Here is a 22,799-nt window from a genome sequence, read left to right on the forward strand (position 1 = left end):
ATAGATTTATAAATTTGATCATAAGTGTATAAGTACAGGAAGAAACATAGCATTTGGTACCATCTGTGATTTCAGGCATCTGTGTTGGGCATTGTCTTAGAACTTATCTCCCTCAGATAAGGGAGGAATACTGTATCTTTAACAGTAAAGATTATTAAAAACACATTATCTCACTTTAAGAAATTCCTTAATATAAAGTATCTGGGCATGTTCAATTTTTCAGTTGCTTGAAACATCACTATGTTTAAAGACAGTTTGAATTAGATGCCCATATTGTAATTTGTTATCTTTTATATCTTTTTTATTTAGGTTCCTACTGCTTCACTTTTTCCTCTTGAGTTTTATTTATTGGGAAAAATGGGGTTATGTCCTGGAAAATTTCCCATAGACTGGATTTTGTATCTGAATAGTATCATTTAGCACATTCTTCTGTCCTCTTTATTTTCTGTAGATTGGTCATTAGATAGAGAGTCTTTAACACTTAAAGAGAATCAGTTTCTAGATTCATAAACTTTCATTCCTGTAAATTCTTAAGTTGGTCTGCCCGAGAAAGCTTTGCGGAGTCTTCCTTTTCAGGTGTCTTCTTTCACAGTAGTTCTTCTAACTGCCAAAAGAAAGGTGCACCTCTTTTTTTTTTTTTTTACTGTGTTGCATTTACACTGGGTGTTTAAAAAAAAAAGATCGTGTTTGAAACACATGGGCAATTACTAGTATTGGTGTCACAGTTTACAAAGTGAATGACTCTTATGCCTGGGTAACAAATGGTCTGTCAGGTGCTTCTGAGTCTGTTTTCATCAAAGTCAAAATGAAAATTGAAGGGAGAGTTAATCAAATTGCTCTCTGAGAGATAATGAAAAGTAGTTTTTGATAATAGTCACTGAGATTTTTGTCCATATAACTAACATTGCATTGAAAGAATTGAGTGACATTGCTTTCACATAACTCCTTTTACTTAATTATCTACTTGTGTCAGCAAGTTTTATGTATAATTTTATAAACAAAAACATATAAATTGATGGACACTGTTGCATTTTAGCAATATTATTTATTGTGGATACCTGGATGCAAGGGCTCGTGTATCTTTAGCAGATTCACTTGCATGAAAAATGTACTTTTTACATGAATTTTATCAAAATGTGTAATTCACTTATATTTTGAACAACTACATCTAATACCAATTGTATTCAGAATAAAATGTGTTTTCAACACTTAAGAACCTGTGATCAGATGGTATTTAATTATTATTTCAATTTATATACCTCTTTGTTGCAGAGATAGGATGATCAATAAAATACTTTCAAGCATAAAATGATATTCATTATGATCAAATACTTTGGGAGAAGAGGAGTAGAAATTTGTCTTCTGGGAAAAAGAAACAGTTGTAAAATTTCTGGCTGTTAGGATGATGATACTTCAAGTTCCTTTGAATACTTAAGAGTAATATAACTATTAAAAATTCTAATACTGATAATATCTTGGAAATTACTGCTTTGTAACTAGTTAAGTTTTAATTTAAATGCCAACTTGCAAATATTCCAGGGTACATATTCTTTTTAAGATTCTTTTGGCAGGTACGTGAACAGAAGTTTGAAGTCCTTTGGTACCCAATAATTTCAGGCTCTGTATTACGTTGCTGATAAAGGACTATAGTGTTACATTTCTGGCTTTTAACGAGTAGATTTTTGAGAAAAAAAGACCACATCTGTGTCTGAAACAAAGACACATAACTATAAAAATATGAAATATAAAGAAGCTTGTTTACCTCCCCTCCCTGTTCTTGGCAGACAAGCAACTGGTCTTTCATGTATATAAGCAAAATTATAAATCCATATTTTGTATTTGCCATTTTAAGTAAACCTTCCCTCCCTTGTGTTTTCTTTATTAAAGTGAAGGCTGGAAAACAAATGTTATTGTTGAAATGAAAAAAAATTTATCAGTGATTAAAAGAAAATTTTAATAGTGTGATTCTATCAAAAAATTTTAAACATGCATTTTTATTTTAATTTGCTAAAAGAAAAAAATTTGTAGGCTTAATATTTCATCATTAAAGTAATGTGTGTATTCCTTCCATGAAGAATAAATAAGAAGACTAAAATAGAAAGGTATTTAATGTAAACATTTCTTAAAACTAAATTTAAAAGAATTTTTTTTTTTTTTTTTTGGCTTGAAGGAAGCACTGTTTCCCTTGGTTTTTAAATCCTCCTGTACCAGCTTGGTTCTTTTGCTGAGGATGAGGCACTTTTGTGGTAGTGTTGCCATGGTGACTGCCTTCCAAGTGCTGCCTCAAGGTCACTCATCACTCATAGCCTTGAATACTTGGATTTTGTTAAAGAAAAATATCAGCACTGAGTGGATAAAATGAAGTTAATTATCACATTGTATTATTCAGTCACATCTAGCACAATTATACTTAAAAACAGTCTAAGTGTTGACAGTATTGGTAAACTATATTTTCTTTGAATATTGAATTTTAATTTGTCAGATTAGAAGGCTAATAGTATATCTATAAATTATCCTTAGCCACATATTGTAATAATTTGATTTTATTCTATTTGTGACCTTTTAAAAATATAGCAACTTTATTGCCTTTATATTTGTGTCTAAACATACTTGCCTTAGTATTTGTTTTTTTGATGAGACAAGGGCACAAATTCCTTAACATTCTCTTTCTTTTCAGTAAATTTAGCTTGAAGCTGCCAGTTGTATCAGCCGTTATTCATATTAGAATGATCATTTTCACCCCCAACCTACATTTCAGAGATCTATTGTCTACCTGGCTTCTATTTCATGCACTCTTTGTCTCAAGCTGTTGTTAGTTTTCCATATTATTACTTTCTGGATTTTTATCTTTTAGTTAAATTTAAGATGGTATACCACCAGAGGTTTTTATGTATTATCATCAAACTGGTTTCCATTGAGGGAAATTATGAAAAGAAATGCCTTCTTGCAATATTCTTTATTTTCCTGTGAGTCTTGCTCTGAGGAGAGAAGAATCAGAGCTGTGTGCCTCCATTAGGCTGGAAGGTGACTTTGAAATCAGAGATGAGAAACATTACTTTAAGAAGGAAAGTGCTACCGAAACAAACAGAAATTGCTATTCAAACATATGTAGCTAGAAAATTTGGTCTTTCAGCTAATTAGAATCTAACTAGTTGCTGTACCTCCAGGGGAATTGGATAAATTGGCTCTCATAAAGCATTTTCATCTCTGCTTCTGTAGAGCAGCCACCTTTGCAATGTCTGATCAAGATATTATTTTACATGCTTGAAATTTTAATGAATGCAGAGCTCTATAGATAGTATTGGAAATCTGCCAGGTGGTATATGTCATCTAATGTTTGTTTCACTTATGCATATTTATGAAACCAAGTATGTTATCTGATGCTATTTTTGCTAATTTATTTGGAAAAAGGAATTGACTTAAAACTGTAAGCTATGATGTGAGGCAGTATGATCTAGAGATAAGAGTGTTAGACAAGGCAGTCAGGGCCCTGTGCTGATCTTTCCTCTGTCTCACTGTGTGAGCTTGGTCAAGTCATTTTTGTGCCTCATTTTCCTCACCTGTAAAATAGGGTGGTTCCATTTCCATTGTGACCTTTCATGACTCCAGTCTATTGTTTTGTGTATTAAATTTGGATTCTCTTTGGGAATGGAGAGTTGCAGTTCGTACTTACTAAAATGCTGAATCTTTCCAAGTAATTTGTTGGAGTTTGGATGGAGGTTTATTTTGTTTCCTGAGGTAAGCTTAAAGTAATTTTGTGTTGTAGGTGCATTTTTAGCTTATTTTGAAAGGAGGGGAGAAAGAATTTGAGTAGTACTGGTTATGTGGCAAATAATTAGCAGTTTTTAAAGGGTTTGCAACTCTACAGAGTTAGAATTGACTATAGAAATAGGAACTGAAAAATATCAATTGGAAATTGATTTTGAAAATCTTAAACATGGGCTTAATATAAATGTTAGACTTTTTCAGTGAGGAGGAAGGGTTCAAATGCAATATATTTTTCTTTGAAGTTTTCCTCAACGTATCTCATTCGATAGCACAGGCAGACCATAGTCCCAAAAGATGGTACACATCCAGGTTTCTTTTGTATTAGAAAAAAGTTAATATTATGAGTTTTTAATCCCTTTTTAAAAAGATTTTATTTATTTATTTTTAGAGAGAGGGGAAGGGAAGGAGAAAGACAGGGAGAGAAACATCAGTGTGTGGTTACCTCTCACACACCCTCTACTGGGGACCTGGCCTGCAAGCCCAGGCATGCACCCTGACTGGGAATCGAACTGGTGACCCTTTGGCTCACAGTCTGGTGGTTAGTCTACTGTGCCACACCAGCCAGGGCTATAAACACAGTTTTTACTTTACTGGATCATGTAGTACTTATTGTGCCATTGCCATCTTTTTGTCAGTGCGTAGAGATCTACTTCATTTAAAAAATAGCGAATATGGATCTAATGGAGTCTGATATTAAACCAGACCTGGTTTATATTGGTTGGTATATTGATTGACTAGTAAAACAGTGCCACAAAGAACATCTCTTTATTTCCATTTTTACTTGTGTGCGCAAATATTTCCATAAAATAAATTCTTTAAGTTGAATTTCTGGGTCAAGGGATATCATTAATGTTTGGATAGATTTTTCAAAATTGCCTTCCAGAAACGTTTAAAAATTTACAGTCCTGTTAACAGTGACACCTACTTTTCATACACATTTTCATTGGATGATGATCTTACATAGCTACTATTCATTGAGTTACCCACTTGTGTTAGGAATTGTGCCAGGTGCTTTAACTGGTGATTTGGTAAGATGATATTTTTGTCCCCATTTACAGTTGAAGAATTTGAGGGTCAGAGAGGTGAAATAACTTTCTTAAGGCCACATAACTATTAAATGGCAACACTGGGGGTTAAATCCCTATCTCTGTGACTCCAAAGTCTATTTCTTTTACCCCAAAACAGTGTTTCTGATTTTGCTTAGGCTGAGGAACCCCTCACAGGAGCACATTAAGATCACAATTTGCGTATTTTTCCTCAAAACCAGTGATACAGTCATATAATACATTACATGTTAATAGTGCTTTTAGATCATCCACAGCCTAAATGTTATAGCTAGTGTACTTTATTTAAAAACAAGCATGTATGATATATAATTCCTGATTCAGACTTGAGGTGTTTGATTTTTTTTTTTTTTGACTTTAGAAACGTGTCTTATTCTAAGTGGTACTCAGGTTAGCTTGAGGAACCAATGACTACCACTATAAATATATTGCCAGTTTATAAACCCAATCTGGTTTGAGGAAGAATAGACTGTATTGGTTTGCTGGGGTTGCCATTACTAAGTGCCACAGACCAGGTGGCTTACACAGCACATTTATTTTTTCACTGTTCTGGAAGCCAGAAGTGCAAGGTGAAGGGTTGATTTTTGCGTAGGCCTCTCTCCTTGGCTTGTTGATGGCCATCTTGTTTCTGTGTCTCAAATGGTCTTCCCTCTGTGTGTGTGTGCTAATTTTTTCTAATAAAGACATTAGCCATACTAATTTTAGGGCCCACCCTAATTATCTTGTTTTAACTTAATTACCCCCTTAAAGAGCCTGTCTACAAATACATTCACATTCTGAGGTGCTGGGGGTTAGGACTTCAACATGCTAACTTTTTTTTGGGGGGGGTGAGCATGATTTATTTCATAACATAGGCCATATTATTTCTTTCTTCCATATTTTAAGGATTTTGTAATCTTTATGTTTATGATGTCTAAGCACTTGATTTTTAAGTGCTCTTTATACATTTGAAACGACTGGTTTAGCATTATGAAAATGCTAAATCCTTTAAAATTTTCTGCTCTACTAAATGTAAATGGTTTATTTAGCTAATAATTGTAATAACTAATTTTTATAGGAAAATTGTCACTTTTTGGAATGGCATTTAGAAGAAATAAAGTATATTTATTGTTAGAAAAGATGCTAAGGTCAGTTATAGGAAACACCTTAACTCTCAGAATGTAACTTGCTACCTGGACCTTTGCTCTTCTAAGATTCTTCTATCATAAAGGAATACTAATACCCGAAGTTACCATTTATTGATCACTTGATACATGTATCAGAATCTGAGTATTTTAAGTTCTTTATGTAATTCTCACATAATTCTCACAACAACCCCATAAGGTATTTTTTATGTTCGTTTTAGGATGAGGCCTTCAGTTGAGTGAACTAGTCTATCTATATCCAAGGTTTGTAATATTTACTCCCTTCTCATTTTGTACTTACTTGAAATTCATCATTTTATAACAGATTTCCCTACCATATTATACATGATTTCATCTTTCTGGTCAGGAGCCAGAGGTTTTCTCCTCTGTGTTGGGCAGAATTCCAAAAATCATTCCTGGAACAGAAAATTGAAGGCATTTGGTGTTTTATAGCTCGGCATTAAGTCATAAGTGTGTGTGTATGTTTTAAATTCCAGAAAACTGTAGTAGCTGTGTTCGCTTTCTTTTTTTTTTTTCTTTTTAAAACATTTTATTTATTTATTTTAGAGAGAGAGGAAGGGAGGAAAAAAGGGAGAAAAACATCTATGTGCCAGAGATACATCGATGAGTTGCCTCTCACACGCCCTCAGCTGGGGACCCGGTCCCCAGCCCAGCCATGTGCCCTGACTGGGAGTCCAACCCCTGGCAACCTTTCAGTTTGCAGGCTGGTGCTCAATTCACTGAGCCACAGTAGCCAGGACTGTGTTGGCATCTTGTAATTATCGGGTTGGTCAAAAAGTCCATTTAGTTTTTTCTGTAAAATTAAAAGACATTTTTCATTTTCACCAATAACTTTATTGATTTGGATATTCTGACTATGTTGGCTATCTCCCACTATTGACTTCTAGTGGGTAGAGGCCAGGGGTGCTGTTAAACATCTTCCAATGCATAAGACAGCCCCATAGCAAAGAATTATTTGGCCAAAATGTTAGTGATACCAAGAAACATCCCGAACCACTTTTGACATGTTTGATCAGTTATAACACCTTCTCCATACACTGCACAAATCTTTTATATTGCATTTCAGTTGCATTTTTACCTTTCTTGAAAAAATAACACATACTATGCCAAAAATGTTGCATATCTTATTCTAACTTCAATATGAAAATGACTGTACAGAAATTCACCAGTTTTGATAAATGTTTTAAAAAAGCACACTGATATGTTTTTTTAAATACATGCTGATGTGTATAATCTAGCTATAATCTAGATATAATCTAACAAAAATTGTTTCAAATGGAGTTAAAGACAATTAAGCACTGCTAAAGCCATTTTATAGAAAAAAACAATGAACTTTCTGGCCAACCCTCTATATTTTAACCTCTTGAGTTCAGAAGATTTTATATTAATGCCACAAATTATTTGATCTTACACTTACTCTTATTTTTATAGTGTTTCACTTCATTTTCTTTTGCACTTGTAACCAAAAAGATTATGTCTAATAATAGAATATCATCTTCAGAGAACTTTAAAAATATTATGGGATTTTATGTAAAACCTTATTATATACAGGCATACCCCAGAGATATTGCAAGTTTGGTTCCAGACTACCATAATAAAGGAAATTGTAATCTTTTTTCTGGTAGAGAGTCCTGCCTTCAATTTGTAAAAAATTCAGCATTTGTGAAATGTAGTAAAGCAAAATGCAGTCAAACAGGGTCTGTATTGGTAAGCAACTTTCAGATGTTTTCACCTCTTTTTGGGGAATGATTCTCTCCTTTAAGATCTCCGAGCATCTTATACATATTCACCTGTATGAATCTTTCCTCTCCTTATTTAATCTATGAAAAGTTTGTGTGACTGTTGTGAGCTAACTGTTAGGCAGTGTAGTTAAAACAATACAGAGCCTCGTACTCTCCCTTCAAGGAGAAGAACAAGAAGCACTTACCAGGTGATAAGCACAATAGGGATGTTCACATGTGTTAGTTGTCCACCTTCTTGGAGAAATGTATAACCTACGTTGGGATGGGGAGGGTGGGCTGTAAGGACAGGGTTGAAGCACCTGGGGAATCTTTCAGGAGAAGGAATTTATAAGGTATAAATTGGAGGTGTATGGTGGGTCAGTAAAATAGCATTCTGACCAAGAGTACCTTGTGGGAAAGACTTGAGCAATTGAGGTGTCTTCTGGGAAATGTAAATTATTTAGTGTGGACCCTTAGATACAAGGAGAGGTCTTTAGAAATGAACTCAGAAGGGAATTCGAACTTTATAGGCATGGAAGAGTGTAAGTAGGGATATGGAAAGATTGCCCTGATTTATCTGAGGATTAAGTGGAGAGTAAAGGTAGACTTTTGGAGTAATCCGGGGAAAACATACTACCTGAACTACTAAAGGATAGTTGTAATGGGGTTAGAAAGAAATGGATAGATTTGAGAGATACTAAAAACTAATGATGCTGGGGGATGACAGATGCAGGACATAAACTCTTAAGAGCATCTTATGGCTCCAGGTTTTGAGTTTGCTTATCATACAGATTATAGTAGGCATTTAGTAACCATTTGTTGAATGAATAAATTGACAGAATCGGTAATTTTGCTGATGATCAGAGTCTATAAGTCTAACCTACTCCTTTTCTCAGTTCTACATTTTTTTTAGACACCTGGGTGTTGCCACTATGGGAATGTAGTGGTGGAATTTTCACATAAGTCTATATAAAAAGCTGTTGAAAGACAAATTGTCAAATTATTTCCCCCTAAGGTCACATAAGTGGCAGATTTCCTGATAGAATTCAGGTCTGAGTCTCAGTTCAGGTGTTCTTCGTGGTGTCTCATGGGCTACTTTTTCTTGTGGCCACGTAATGCTTAATTGAATCACATTACAATTTCATTCAAGTCCTTTTGAAGGCTTTATTGGTAATATTTTGTTCTAAAGGTAATTAACCATAGTTCAATGCCATAGAAAATATTGGAATCTTTATCTTGTTAAAGAGTAATTGTTTTTAAGAGAGTGATTCGTAAACTTAAGTCTGTGAAGTACTCTGACAGAGCAAGAAGATATGCAGGCCAGAATTTTGTTTGCTTTTATTTTATAGTCAGTATTTCCTTTCAGGTTGTTTATTTGGCATGGAAGTTACATTGGTACAGGAAGAAGACCAGGCAACTAGATAGCTGGCTCTAGTTTAGTTTGTCTTGTTTGTCAAGTAAGGGACACATTGGGTACATGGATAAAACCAGGGGAGAGAATGACTTAGTTGGAGATGTAATGAATGATTGCACCTTCCAAGCCCTGGGCCATGGCAAGAACCTAGCTAACAAGTACTTATCTCTGTGCTTTGTTTTGATTTATTTTTGGAATAATTCATATGATAGAAAAAAATATAGAGGCTAGGAGAAATTGAGGAACATTTTATACTTCTGCCAGTGCCTCACAATGTGTCCTGGGGAGAAGGACTATGAGTAACTAATTTAATTTTATCCTTTGTCTATTTTTAGAGTTTGTCCCAACTCAAAGGCAGGTGAAAAGGTCTTGTGGAATTCTTTTGAATGCCGTCCTTTGCTACAACCAGCCACTAGATTCTCTAAATTTAGGGTTTTTTCACAGTATTTTCTATTTGATTGCCTTCCTTTTCCTAAAAGGATTTTTTTTTCATTTGGCATGCATTTATTTTTGTTTATTTTTAAAATGTAATTTATTAATTATGCTATTACAGTTCCAATTTTCCCCCCTTTGATTCCCTAAACCTGGTATCCCCATTCCTTCCAGCAGTCTTTCCCCCGAGTTAGGTCATGTCCATGGGTCATGCATATAAGTTCTTTGGCTACCCCATTACCTATACTGTTCTTAACATTTCCCTATTTTGTACCTACCAATTTGAGCTTCTTAATCTCTGCACCTTTCTCCTCACTTTTTTCCTTCTTCCTCCCAGCTGATAACACTCTAAATGACCTCCATATCTAGAATTCTGTTTCTGTTCTGTTTGTTTGCTTAATTTGTTATTTGGATTTAGTTATTGATAGTGTGAATTTATTGCCATTTTAATGTTCATCATTTTGGTCTTTTTTCTTACATAATTCCCTTTAGCATTTCATATAGTAATGGCTTGGTGATGATGAACTGCTTTAGCTTAACCTTGTCTGGGAAGCACTTTATCTGCCTTTCCGTTCTAAATGATAGCTTTGTCGGATAGAATAATCTAGGTTGTAGGTCCTTGCCTTTCATCACTTTGAATGCTTCTTGCCAGTCCCTTCTTGCTTGCAAAGTTTCTTTTGAGAAATCAGCTGATAGTCTTATGAGAACTCCTTTGTAGGTAACTGTCTCCTTTTCTCTTGCTGCATTTAAGATTCTCTCTTTATATTTACCTTTGTCATTTTGATCATGATGTGTCTTAGTGTGACCCTCTTTGGGTCCATCTTGTTTGGGACTCTCTGTGCTTTCTGGACTTGTATGTCTATTTCCTTCACCAAATTAGGGAAGTTTTCTTTCATTATTTTTTCAAATAAATTTTCAATGTCTCGCTCTTCCTCTTTTCCTTCTTACACCCCTATGATTTGCATGTTTGTATGTTTAAAGATGTCCCAGAGGTTCCTAAGCCTGTCTTTTAAATTCTTTTTTTTCCTGCTGTTCTGATTGAATGCTTTTTCCTTTCTTGTGTTCCAAATTGTTGATTTGATTCTTGGCTTCATCCCCTCTACTTTTGGTTCCCTGTAGATTTTTCTCTTACTTTACTTAATGCAATCTTCATTTCTGCCTGGGTCTTTATGCTGTTGAAGTACCCAGTGAGTTTCTGGAGCATCCTGGTAACTAGTGTTTTGAACTATTCATCTGATTGGTTGTTCATCTCCATTTCATTTCGTTCTTTTCTTGGACTTTTGTTCTGTTCTTTCATTTGGACCATATTTCTTTGTCTCCTCAATTTGGCAGCCTCCCTGTGTTGTTTCTGTGTACTGGGTAGAGCTGCTTTGACTCTCTTAGTAGTGTGGCTTATTGTAGCAAAGTGCACCTGTGAAGTTGTATGGGGCAGAGTCTTAGGTATTGGCCAGGGTGGTGCAACGGGTGTCACTGTTCTGTTCCTCTGTGTGGGGGAGGGAACGATGCCACTGCCTGGCCTCTGGCATTTTGCCCAGGAGGAAGCCGTCTGCCAGCACTCGCCCTGATACCGGTCACTTCCCTTTCTCCCTGTATGCCACTGGTGCCTTTCCAGCTGTTGCCCTGGTGCTGAATCCCTGAGGGAGGTGGGTCCACATGAGTCCTAAGTCCATGTGGATCCTTGGAGGAGTCTCTTGAGAATCCCACAGTGTCTTCTGCCCCAACCCCTATTGGTTTTTACAGCCAGAAGTTATGGGGACTCATCTTCCTGGCACTGGAGCCCTGGGTTGGGTGGTTTGCTCTGGGGCTAGGATCCCTCTCTCCTGAGGTATCCCTCCCAATTTTTATCCACCACATGTGAATGTGGGACCACCTGTTCCCATCTGCACCCCTCCTACCTGTCTGGATTAATGTGACTTCTTTAAATCCTTGCTTGTCAGACTTCCACACAGCTCGATTTTTCTGACGGTTCTGGGTGATATTTGTTTTGTAGTCTACTTGTATTTTTTGCTATAGTTGTGCACAGAGGCCAGGAATGTTTACTTATGTCTCCATCTTGACCAGAAACCTCTCATTCAGCATTCTAAAATGATTTTTTAAAAAGCCCTTTAACCCTGGCTGGTGTGGCTCAGTGGATTTAGCACTGGCCTGTGAACTGTAAGGTTGCTGGTTTGATTCTCAGGGCACATGCCTGAGTTGCAGGCCAGGTCCCCCCTTTGGGGACGTGTGAAGGCAACCAATCAATGTTTCTCTTGCACATTGATGTTTCTCTCCCTCTTTCCTTCCCCTCTCTCTAAACATAATTTTTAAAAAATCTTAACCTCCCCAGACCTTTACATATACAGAAAACTATGTGCCAATTAAATAACAGCTCTTTCCTGCCATTCATTGGAATATAAAATGCTTAAAAAACATCAAGCAGTAGCAATTTGTTTGAACTTGAGTATCCAGTATTTAGTTTTTTCTCTGTTGAAGTTATTGAACTTTCAAACTTCAATAAAAGGATGGGAGCATAAGGGAGGAACAAAGTATATACTTAATTTATGTAGAAAATAGAAATATAATGGCTTTGAACATGCTGACAATTTAAAAAGAAAGACCAAGTTTTGCATTTTTTAATATAACCATTAAAAACACAAAGGTGCTTTGCTGATCTATATCTATATATCTGTGGAATATCATGTTTAAAGAATAACTCCAATCTGGTAGGTAGGAAAAAAATGAGGCACACAAAATCAGTCTAATTTATCCAAGGTTACATATAGGAAATTATAAGGAGCATATAGATTTTATGATTCTACCTAATATTTTATCCATTTAGTTGAACTATAAACAGAACCTTAAAGAGAATAGGCCAAGTATGTAATATGGTTTCTGGCTCTACCTAGTAACCGCTCAGTTAAATCTTGCTATTAGTCATTGTTTAGGGAAAGGGTTTTAGTTACTGATAAATTATATTTTGATCATGTTTGGTTTCTTAGCACAGAGACATGATGATGAGAGGAAAATTAAGTTGAATTTCAGTACACAGCTTTTACAAATATCTTGCAATATAGGCTTTTTTGTTTTGAATTTCTACTTTTGTGACTTCTAGGCCACTCTTGATTTTAGCTGAGAGAAATTTGAATCTCTGTTTTCTTCAAGGGCCTGTATCTTCCTTTGTAGGCATTTTGCATAGCAAGTACAGGTCATACATATAGTGTCGAATACTAAGTTTACTTTAGTTTTGGTATTAGACAATTTGTGTAGTTTAAGTAAAATGTTTTAACATATTGTAGCAGTGAAGATATCTTTGATATAATTTTGACATGAGTATTATAGTGACTAAAATTTCTGCCTTTAAATATTGAGGGGAAATATTTTAATCTTTATATGGCAGGGATCTGGGATCTTCCTGTTCTCCCCTTCTTATATAGCTGCGGGTGGAGATGGAAGCCCATCTCAGTGTTAATAAATGCCATCACCCATTCCCTTCCCCCAGCCTTATGCTGGAGTCTAGTTTGCCTGCAGCTGCAGTGGTAGGCATCTTTCAGGAAGTGACCTTGGCTTGTATTAATCAAATTCAGAACACACAAAAAAGCTTCTTGCTAACATGCTGACTTGATGTAAAATGTTATTGCATCCATTTTCTTTCAAAATGAAGCCATCTTGTAAAAAGAAGATATACAGAAGACTCCTCTAATTTAATGCATTATAGTAGAAAAGCTTCTGCAGGCCATTAAAAAAAACACCCTACATTTTAAAAGTATAGACTTTTTATTTACAAATAATGCATAAACTTAAATCATGAAGGTTTGGGAGTTTGTTTTTCTTTAATCAGAAATTTAATGCTGAATTTAAAAAATCCTGTATCAGCATCAAGTTTTAAATGTATTATCTTACCAACTTGACCTTAAATTGCGATGGACACTTTATGCACTACGAATTTTTGGGGGGACCCTATAGCAGTGTGTATTAGGTAAGGCACTTTTGTATATAGGTTATTTTTGGGTATTCAGAAATAACTGTGGTGCCTTTTCTTACTTTGCTGGTTTGGATAAGAAAATGAATTTCCTACATGAAGTAATTTTCTTAGGCCGTGGTAGTGCTTGCAGCAGCTTCTAAACACAACCTTAAATTTAAGCCAATAAGCCTGCTAACAGTACGACCACTTATTGTATTAATGAGAAATATTGCTAACTACAAGTTCACATATCTGCGTATTTAGAATTTAACTGATCATTTTGATAGAGTAGCTAATGTAGATATTTCACTTTTATCATGTAAAAAATTCCATTTTTAAATGTAGGATAGTTAAAGAGTATATAGTACTGACCTTCATTTTAACCTTAGTCAATATTAAGTATAAAATGTTGAAAAGAGAATTTAGTGGATTAGTTTACTGATGTTTTGTGCATTTGGAAGAAATTTACATGAAAAATGAATCAGAGAGCAGTTATGTCTGTTTCCAGAGTTAACTCTTGAGTTTAATGTATAGGGGTCACTCCTGGGTACTGGTGTTTGGAGAGAAGGGAGATAGGAAAAGAAAGCTTAAACCTTGGGAGGTGTATCTGCATTTTGGTAGACACGAAGTATGAAAAGGACAGATGTTGTTGCATGTTTATGTTAATGATTTAGGGAGGAGAGGGGAATCTATGGAAGTAAAAATTTGGGGTGTAAATACTTAAATGAAACATCTTCATTTTTTGAATTGTTTTTAAAGCATTTACTGGAAACACAACCAGCCATTACCTTTCATCATATTGTAAATTATTTTTAGAATTACAGCCTCATGGAGATAAATCTGTTACTTTAACCTGTTTAAATTCACTGTGTCTGTGTACTAGCATTAATGGTTGGTTTGTTAGATACTACAGGATAAAGAAACTCATTGCAAGGAGAAAGATAATTACTCAGTTATTTCTCCCCTCAAATATCTGTTCAATATACATGGTCGTAAATAAGATTGTCGCCTTGAACTAAAAATACTCTTTGCCTCTGCTTCTGTGCTCCCACCCCTCACCCCCCAATAAAAAAAAAAGAAGGAAAAAGGAAAAGCTGCACAAGAAAAGGAATATATATATAATCCCGGTAGCCAATGAGTTAATGTTCATTTGCAGCCTGAGGGGTCAGCGTGCAGTCTCTGTTTCCTGATTGGCTGCTAAAAGGTGAAATTGAAACCACTGTAAACTTTTGACCCTGTAGCAATTCTTGTGGAACGCCTTCCACTGGTGGAGCCCAGAGCTTCGCTCACCTCCCCACCCAGGCTTCCCACCCCCTTTCCTGTATTTATTTTGTGCGATCGTGCAGCGCTGCATGCAGTTTTTCCGAGAGAGGGGCGAGAGAGAAACTGAACAAGCACCGGCAAGCGGCTTGCTTGCATGCCTGTTTTAGTAACCATGTCATTACTAACTACAGCTCAGCCAAAGATGTTGGGCCTGTTAATAAACTGGTCTGCCAACTGGAGTTTTTAGTTTTCTTCTTAATCTCCAGGTAATTTTAAAAATACAGAATGGTTATATTTACTGCCATTGTTCATCAGTGGATGGTGTCGTTGTGCGAGCAAATTTCCTGAATATGTCGAGTTCAAAATAGCTCTCATTTTCAGCAGCCGTTGTATACACCCCATTAATGTTTTCTGTGTCTCATGTAATTTTACAAAACTGGCTAACATTTTTACAAGAGTTTTTTTCCTTTGCCTTTGTCTTCTATTATAAAGGAATTCAATTGGCATTTTGGATATAACTATGGAAAATAATTACAGAAATTATCTGTATACTCAAATATTATCAGTAATTCTCTTTCTCTGTTTTGATGAGATAAATGGTTTTGGATTTGTCTTGCATTCACATTTAAATAGTGCTTTACAGTAAATTTATCACAGCAGTCCTGTGAAACAGGCAGGACAGTTCTCTCATCTCTCTTTTAACATTACTGTTGGATTCTGTGTCTTCAGTTTTTGGTTCTCGTATCCCTGGTGTCTGGTGCAGTGTAACATATAGGTGCTCAGCAAATGCTAGTTGAACGAACCTAGTTTTCATTTTGGGAACTACAGTGGCTATTTATACCTGCTTCTTTCCCAACTAATGGCAAGAACCATATTTTGCTTATAACTTCTGAGTGCCACTGCAGCTGCTGGCATTTAATAAGTACACAGCAAACATTGAATTGAATTAAACCTCTTACACAAGGGCACTTCAAGAAGGTGGACTTCCAAAACAGAGGTTTTCTGAAACCAAGACTTCTGTTTTTACTGCATCATTTAAATTTTCAGGTTGACTCCATATAGGACTAAACGTTTATTATAATTTATTAAATGACTGCGTGAAGTATTATAAATAAGCTTTGGTCCTTTATAGTATATGCCATAGTATAAATGGTAATACATTACAGTTTTTTGACCCTGTCCTTTACTAGACACGCATATACTGTAAATTGAAGTAATTCCTACCCACTTTGTCTAAAAAAGCTTCTTACCAGTGTATTACCAATGTCCTTAATGGACTAAGTAATAAAGTTAAAAAAATCTTTTTACTGAGGTAAGTTTATTCAGTTTCAAAAAAGTGGTGCCTTTTTACATAATATTAAATTTTCATGTGATTATTAAGTTGTATTTGTTTTCTCCTTTCCGTATAGCTACAGAGTGGTTGCATTTGCAAGTAAAATCTGTTGTTACTATTTTGATAAAGGATATGTTTATCTCTTGATAAATAATCTCAACTACTAAAGAATGTTAAATTTAATTTACGCCGATATCAGGTAACCCTTAAGTAACTTGAAATTTACTTGGTGCACAAACTTATTCTGTAGTGCTTTGAAGGTGGGTGGGCAACCACTGGCTTTTCCCAAAGATGACGATTCCCTGTCTCTCTGATTTTAGGGAACTGAGGAAGGAGTCCCTAGGAGCATTGCCCATAGCAGCATGGAAAGATCAATTAATTTAGTATGACTAGTTGTAGAGTTCTTGCCTCCTTCCATGTTCAGCAGCAAAAGAAAAGACATGTTCATAATATTCAGTGGCCTCTTTTTGGTCATGTGGTGTTTCCAGGCATTGGCGTTACATAGTTTGGATTGTCCTTTGTTAAATTCCCACCCCCAGTTTGAGTCTTTGTTTTGGCTCTGAGGGACATCTTCTCAGACCAGCTATTAACGAAGTTCAGTTTGATCCTGCCCTCGCCCATTAGCTTTCTGGTAATACAGGTTTTGGTAATGTGGATCTCATCAGTAATGTTTTTGTTAATTCTAGTGGAAAAATTAATGCCCTCCTTTCTCAGATATCTAGTATTTTTCGATGTGTCATTCAGTTTTTATGTCAGTGTGATTTGATTTTGTATGTGTGATTGACTAAAGTCCAAATAATGGAAAGTGGTAAGAATAAGCTTATTTTTGAAAAAAATTAAATACAGTTTCAGGAAGTCTTCTAGGATGATTGCATTTGCAGAATCTTGCTTTCTAGACAAGCTAACTGCAGTTTTCATAACAGTTTCATACTTTACAGGATCATAGTACATATACTTTTTAGACCATATCTACCCTCTTGCAGGTTCCTGGTAGGCAAGCTAATCATTGATCTATGATTTGGAGACCTCTCTAGTTCAACTGCACATTTCTGGGAGTGGAGAATTTTGTAGATGGTGTTTCTTTGGATACCTGGGAGTAATGGGGTACAAATTGGGTGGGTCAGCACTCCTTTAAGTAGGTCTCAGCAGCAGTACAATAATACTTGAGTGTTAATGTAGGCTCTGTTTGCCAACATTCCATACTAGGCAGCTATACTTGTTTCCTGAGTCAGTTGTTATGGTACTAGGTTCATTCTGAATCAAATTCATTTTTCTTCCCACTGCTGTTGTTTTCCAGGCTCTTGCCCACCCTAAACCCTCGCTTGCTTGTCATGTAAAGGACCATCACCAAAAGAAGCATTTCTTAGGCCAGCTGGTGAAAGACAAATTCCATATGATCTCACCTTTAATAGGAACCTAACCAACAAAACAAACAAGCAAAATATAACCAAAGACACTGAAATTGAGAACAGGCTGACAGTGACCAGAGGGGAGAGGGGAGGGAATTTCAGGGGAAAAGGGTTTGCGGGAACAATTATAAAGGACACATGGACAATAATGGGACATGGCGGTGGAAACAGGGTAGAGAGGTGGGGGGCTTTGGTGTTGGACTGGGGTCAGGGGAAAAGGCAGAAAACTGTACTTGAACAACAATAAAAAAATTGAAAAAAGAAAAAGAAGCATTTCTGAAGTGAAACTTGATTTAGAACCAGGGCCCGAAAACCTTGGATTTACCCTTCCTCCCTTCATCTTCTAATTAAATTGGATACCAGAAAAATTAAACTCATAAAGCATTGAATTTATTAAAAAAAACTAATGATTTTTTTCCCTATGTTTCACTGTGCTTGGAAATTCTTTTAAAGATTTTTATTTATTTATTTTTAGAGGGGGAGGTAGAAAAAGAGGGAGAGAAACATCGATGTGAGAGAGAAACTTCCATCAGTTGCCTCTTGTACATGGCCCTGACCGGGGAGCGAACCTGCAACCTAGGCATGTGCCCTGATGGAAGTGAACTGGTGACCTTTCACTTTGTGGGACAGTGCTCAACCAACTGAGCCAACACTGGTCAGGGAGAAATTCTTATCTGTCAAGTGGTCTTTTGTTTGGCTGATAATATTTTTTATTTACTGAGCATTTACATATTAGGTACTAATAAGGGATGTAACCATTTTCACTCAATCCATTTTTTAAAGAATATATTTTATTAATTATGCTGTTATAGTTGTCCCATTTCTCCTCTTATTTCCCCTCTGCCCTGTATCTCCCCCCACCTTTAGTTCATATCCATGGGTCATACATAAAAGTTCTTTGGCTTCTGCATTTCTTATACTATTCTTAACTTCCCCCTGTCTATTTTGTATCTACTCTTTATGCTTCTATTCCCTGTACGTTTCCCCCATTCTCCCACTTCTCTCTTCCCACTGATAACCTTCCATGTGATCTCCATTTCTGTGATTCTGTTCCTGTTCTAATTGTTTGCATAGTTTTTTTTTTTTTAGGTTCAGTTGTTGATAGTTGTGAATTTGTTTTCATTTTACTGTTCATATTTTTATCATCTTAAATAATTCCCTTCAACGTTTCATATAAGGGCTTGATGATGATGAACTCCTTTAACTTGACCTTATCTAGGAAGCACTTTACCTGCTCTTCCATTCTAAATGAAAGCTTTCTTGGATAGAGTCATCTTGGATGTAGGTCCTTGCCATTCATGACTTGGAATACTTCTTTCCAGCCCCTTCTTGCCTGCAGAGTTTCTTTTGAGAAATCAGCTGATAGTCTTATGAGAACTCCTTTGCAGGTAACTGTCTCCTTTTCTCTTGCTGCTTTTAAGATTCTCTATTCATGTTTAATATTTGGCATTTCATTTATGAAGTGTCGTGGTGTGGCTCTCTTTGGGTCCAACTTCTTTGGGACTCTCTGAGCTTCTTGGACTTCCTGGAAGTCTCTTTCTTTGCCAGATTGGGGAAGTTCTCCTTCATTATTTTTTCCAGTGAGTTTTCAATTTCTTGTTCTTCCTCTTCTCCTTTTGGCACCCCTATGATTCAGATGTTGGAACTTTTAAATGTATAACGGAGGTTCATAAGCCTCTCCTCATTTTTTTTGAATTCTTATTTCTTCATTCTGTTCTGGTTGAATGTTTATTTCTTCCTTCTGGCCCAGATCAACCATTTGAGTCCTGGTTTTCTCCCCATCACTGTTGGTTCCCTGTACATTTTCCTTTATTTCACTTTTCATTGCCTTTATGTTTTCCTCCATTTTGTGACCATACTGAACTGTTTCTGTGAGCACTCTGATTACCAGTGTTTTGAACTCTACATCTGATAGGTTTGCTATGTCTTCATCGATTAGTTGTACTTTTTCTGGAGCTTTGATCTGTTCTTTCATTAGGGCCATATTTTTTGATCCGGCCACAGCTGGTATGTTGTAAGGGACGGAGCCTTAGGTACTCACCAGGGTGGGGCAACCCACTTTGCTCCTTTGTGGCACTCTGTGTGGGGAGAAGGGTCAGAAGGGGAACAGTGCTGCTTGCTCGGCTCTCAGCTGGCTTTCAGGCACTTCCCCCACTACCTGCAAGCAAATTGGGCCCTTCTAGTGCTGATTCCTGGGTGGGTGGGTTTGTGCATATTCTAGGGTCCTGTGGGTCTCTCCATCGAACTCCTGTGAGGCTGGGAGTTTCTCCCACCACTGTAACCCCCACAGGTTTTTACCACCAGAGGCTTGGAGGCTTTTATTTCCCCACACTGGAGCCATGGGTTGCGTAGTCTGTCTCGTTCCCCACTTGTTCTTCCTGGTTATCAGTATATGCAGATACGGGACCTCCCACTCCACCAGCTGCAGTCTTGCCTAGAGTCCTCTCTGCCCCTGCTGCCACTCTCTGCCCCTCCTACCTCTCTGAATGAATGTTTCTTCTTTAATCCTGTGGTTGTTGAACTTCCGTACAGTTTGATTTTCTGGCAGTTCTGGTTATTTTTTGTTTTTAAATTTGTTGTCCTTTTGGTTGTGTGAGGAAGCAAAAGTGTATCTACCTATGCCTCCATCTTGGCCAGAGGTCCCATTTTCACTCAGTCTTTATAAGAGCCTTCCGAGGTGTGATTCCCATTTTAAGATGAGAACTCTTAGTCTTTAAGAAGTCTTAAGTTGACTCAGGGGTACCTAGCAAGTAAGTGAAAGAGTTGAGTCTGGATCTGATGGACTGCAAAGCCTCTGATCTTTATCCATTATGCTAAGAACTAGTTATGCTGTTGTGGATGGGAAGATGTATTCCAAGAACTAGCTTATTTTTGGCGTATGTCTCAATTAGATTAGATGTCTCAAGAGATTATCCCGTGAGTGTAAATAGACATGTTGGTAGATATGTCAACTGTTGGTAACTAATTGCATGGCATTGCTAGAATACTTGGATTCTCTTTTGCATTTGTCTGTCACATATGATGTACTTTCCACCCCCAACCCCAAATTTTCTTACCTTTAATATGGGTTTCAAAAGTACAGCAAAGACCCTTAACATCCTACAACTACATTGTGGTGGTTGGGGATTTGCCATGGCTGTGACATATTCATTACTTGGAATTTAGGAATATCTTACTTTTTTTTCTTCTACCTCTTCCCATCAGATTTGCTAATTCCATGGTGAATGCTGTTAACTTTGGGCTTAGTTGTAGTTGTTGTCTTGCTATAGATGCTACTAGAATTAGTGGTAGTCAGATTGCTGCTTTATTGTTACATTTGGAAACTCATAGGTGAAAGTGAAAGTTTTTATTGGCTTACTTTGTTGCACCAGAGCCACTTCCACATTTCCTTCAGTGCAAAAGTCTGCCATGTAGATGCTCGTGTATTTTATTGCAGATTAATTTGAAGAACTGCCCCTCATTTCCCTGTTTTCATTTAAAATTATTTCTTCTTGGTGACTTAAATGCTGCCTTTCCTAGGAGGGGGAAAAATCCAGGTTTGTTTTTATTTCTTTTCTTGCTTGCTTACTCTGTCCATTCATCCATCCTGTGGATATTTACGCATTAGCTTGTGCCATAAGGATACTAATATTGTCTTTAATTATTACTTGTCAAATACTCCTTTTGGGCAGATGGGGGTGTCCCCAAGTTCAGATTACCCATCTGGTTTGATCACATTTCAGGACTTGGAGTTGATTTCCTCTATCCCATTTTGTGATCCATTTTTATAAACTGTGAAAAAAACATAATGTATATGCCATGCCTGAGTTTTTAAGCAGAGTGGTAATATATGGCGAAATAAGGCATCAGCTCAAAGTTCTAGAAGAGGCCCTCTTATTTGCTAGCCTTTTTTTTTGTTTGTTTCATATGTCTAGGGAAGGATATATGGGAAAAGTTAATTTGTGTGTGACTGATACAAATGTTAAGAAAGGGCAATGAAATTCAACACCTTTTTTTTTTTTTAAATCTTCAGGATCAAAATACTTGCTGAACAGTGGAGTCAGAGACCGATAAAAATAAACTACTTGAACATCATTTGACTGGTTAGCCAGGTAATTCAGGTGTTTTTTTTTTTTTTTTTCGACTCAATCTTTTGTAATTTTTTGACTTCATCCTCTGAAGATACTGCCCTCTTTAATTTATGATTTAATCTTAAGCTTCTTTTATATTTCATGGTTTTCTTTTTAATGATAATATTAGTTGAATGAGTGCACAGTATTGGAACGAGTAAATATATATGTGTGTATGTATATGTTAACACAGGAACTATAGTTTTTTGGGGAGGAGGGGAACTGTATGCTACAGTTTAATATGAGATACCACCCTCTTGCCCATTTTGTCTTTATGTGTGAATATTTTAATGGCGTTAGTTAAAACCTGAATCAACCTAACCTGTTTTTGCCTTGTGAAGACTAGTTTTCCCAGATTGCTTGTGTTGGCATATAACATTTCGTGTGACTCCTTTCTTAGGTTTTATTATTGCATCAAAATAGAAAAATGAGTATAAACGTCTGATAGCCAAGAAAGTAATAAGGCTTTGCATAGTTATTTAAATTTTTGTTACAGTGCCATCATTCTCTACACTTGATATCTGAGTCTTTGAATCCCACTCCCCTTTGATACAGTTAGTAAACAGGCCTTACCTGTTTTTCTATTTTCATGTCTCCTATATTTGTACCACTTTCTGTTATGAATCTTTGCTTCCTAGGCCCAGACCCCATAATTTCATGCATATTTTTGTCCAAATATCCCTTGACTGCTCCTTACTTACTGTTTTCTATCCACTTGAAATGTGTGTGGGTGTAAGGGTTGATCAGTAGAACAGAGCAAAGACCGGAAAGAGATCCTGATTGTGAGTTACCACAGCAGTGCAATGAGAACAGGAGTCTTTCCATCAATAGTGCTGAACAAAATATGCATACCTAATCAATTGATCCTTAGTGCTTTCTTCACCCTGTACACAAAACCTGAATCAGAATGGATCACAGACTTAAATATAAAGCTAAAACCATAAAAGTTCTACAAGAAAACAGGAGAAAATCAGGCAGCCACTAGTCTGTTTTAAGTCAGTACAATTTTGCCTTTTCTTGAATTTTATGTAAGAGTTATTCCCTTCATGCATATATTATATCTTTTTTAATTGTTCCACAGTTCTTGGATATGTCTGTCTTTCTATTTTTTCTTTTTGTATTTCAATTCTGGAAGTTTGTATTAGTGTATCTTCAAGCTTCTGTGTTTTTTTCCTCAGCTGTGTCTAGTTAGCTGATGAGC

The 22,799-nt window shown here is 36.3% G+C and overlaps 1 protein-coding gene across 13 annotated transcripts in view; it reads left to right on the top strand.

Moving 5' to 3' along the window:
- Positions 1-22,799, top strand: part of NCOA3 (nuclear receptor coactivator 3) — a 96,571-nt gene that overhangs the window by 27,347 nt on the left and 46,425 nt on the right. For 8 of the 13 annotated variants that reach the window (XM_036009934.1, XM_036009940.1, XM_036009941.1 and 5 more), the window contains exon 2: positions 21,502-21,580. The exons of 3 other annotated variants lie outside the window; for them this stretch is intronic. The gene's annotated coding sequence lies outside the window, so the exon portion shown is untranslated. Of the gene's footprint in view, positions 1-13,904; positions 15,014-20,057; positions 21,581-22,799 lie in introns of those variants that run through there. 2 more of the 13 variants (XM_036009936.1, XM_036009935.1) reach the window with 2 other exon arrangements.

Source organism: Phyllostomus discolor, chromosome 9 (assembly GCF_004126475.2).
Source record: "Phyllostomus discolor isolate MPI-MPIP mPhyDis1 chromosome 9, mPhyDis1.pri.v3, whole genome shotgun sequence".
Classification (NCBI taxonomy): Eukaryota; Metazoa; Chordata; class Mammalia; order Chiroptera; family Phyllostomidae; genus Phyllostomus; species Phyllostomus discolor.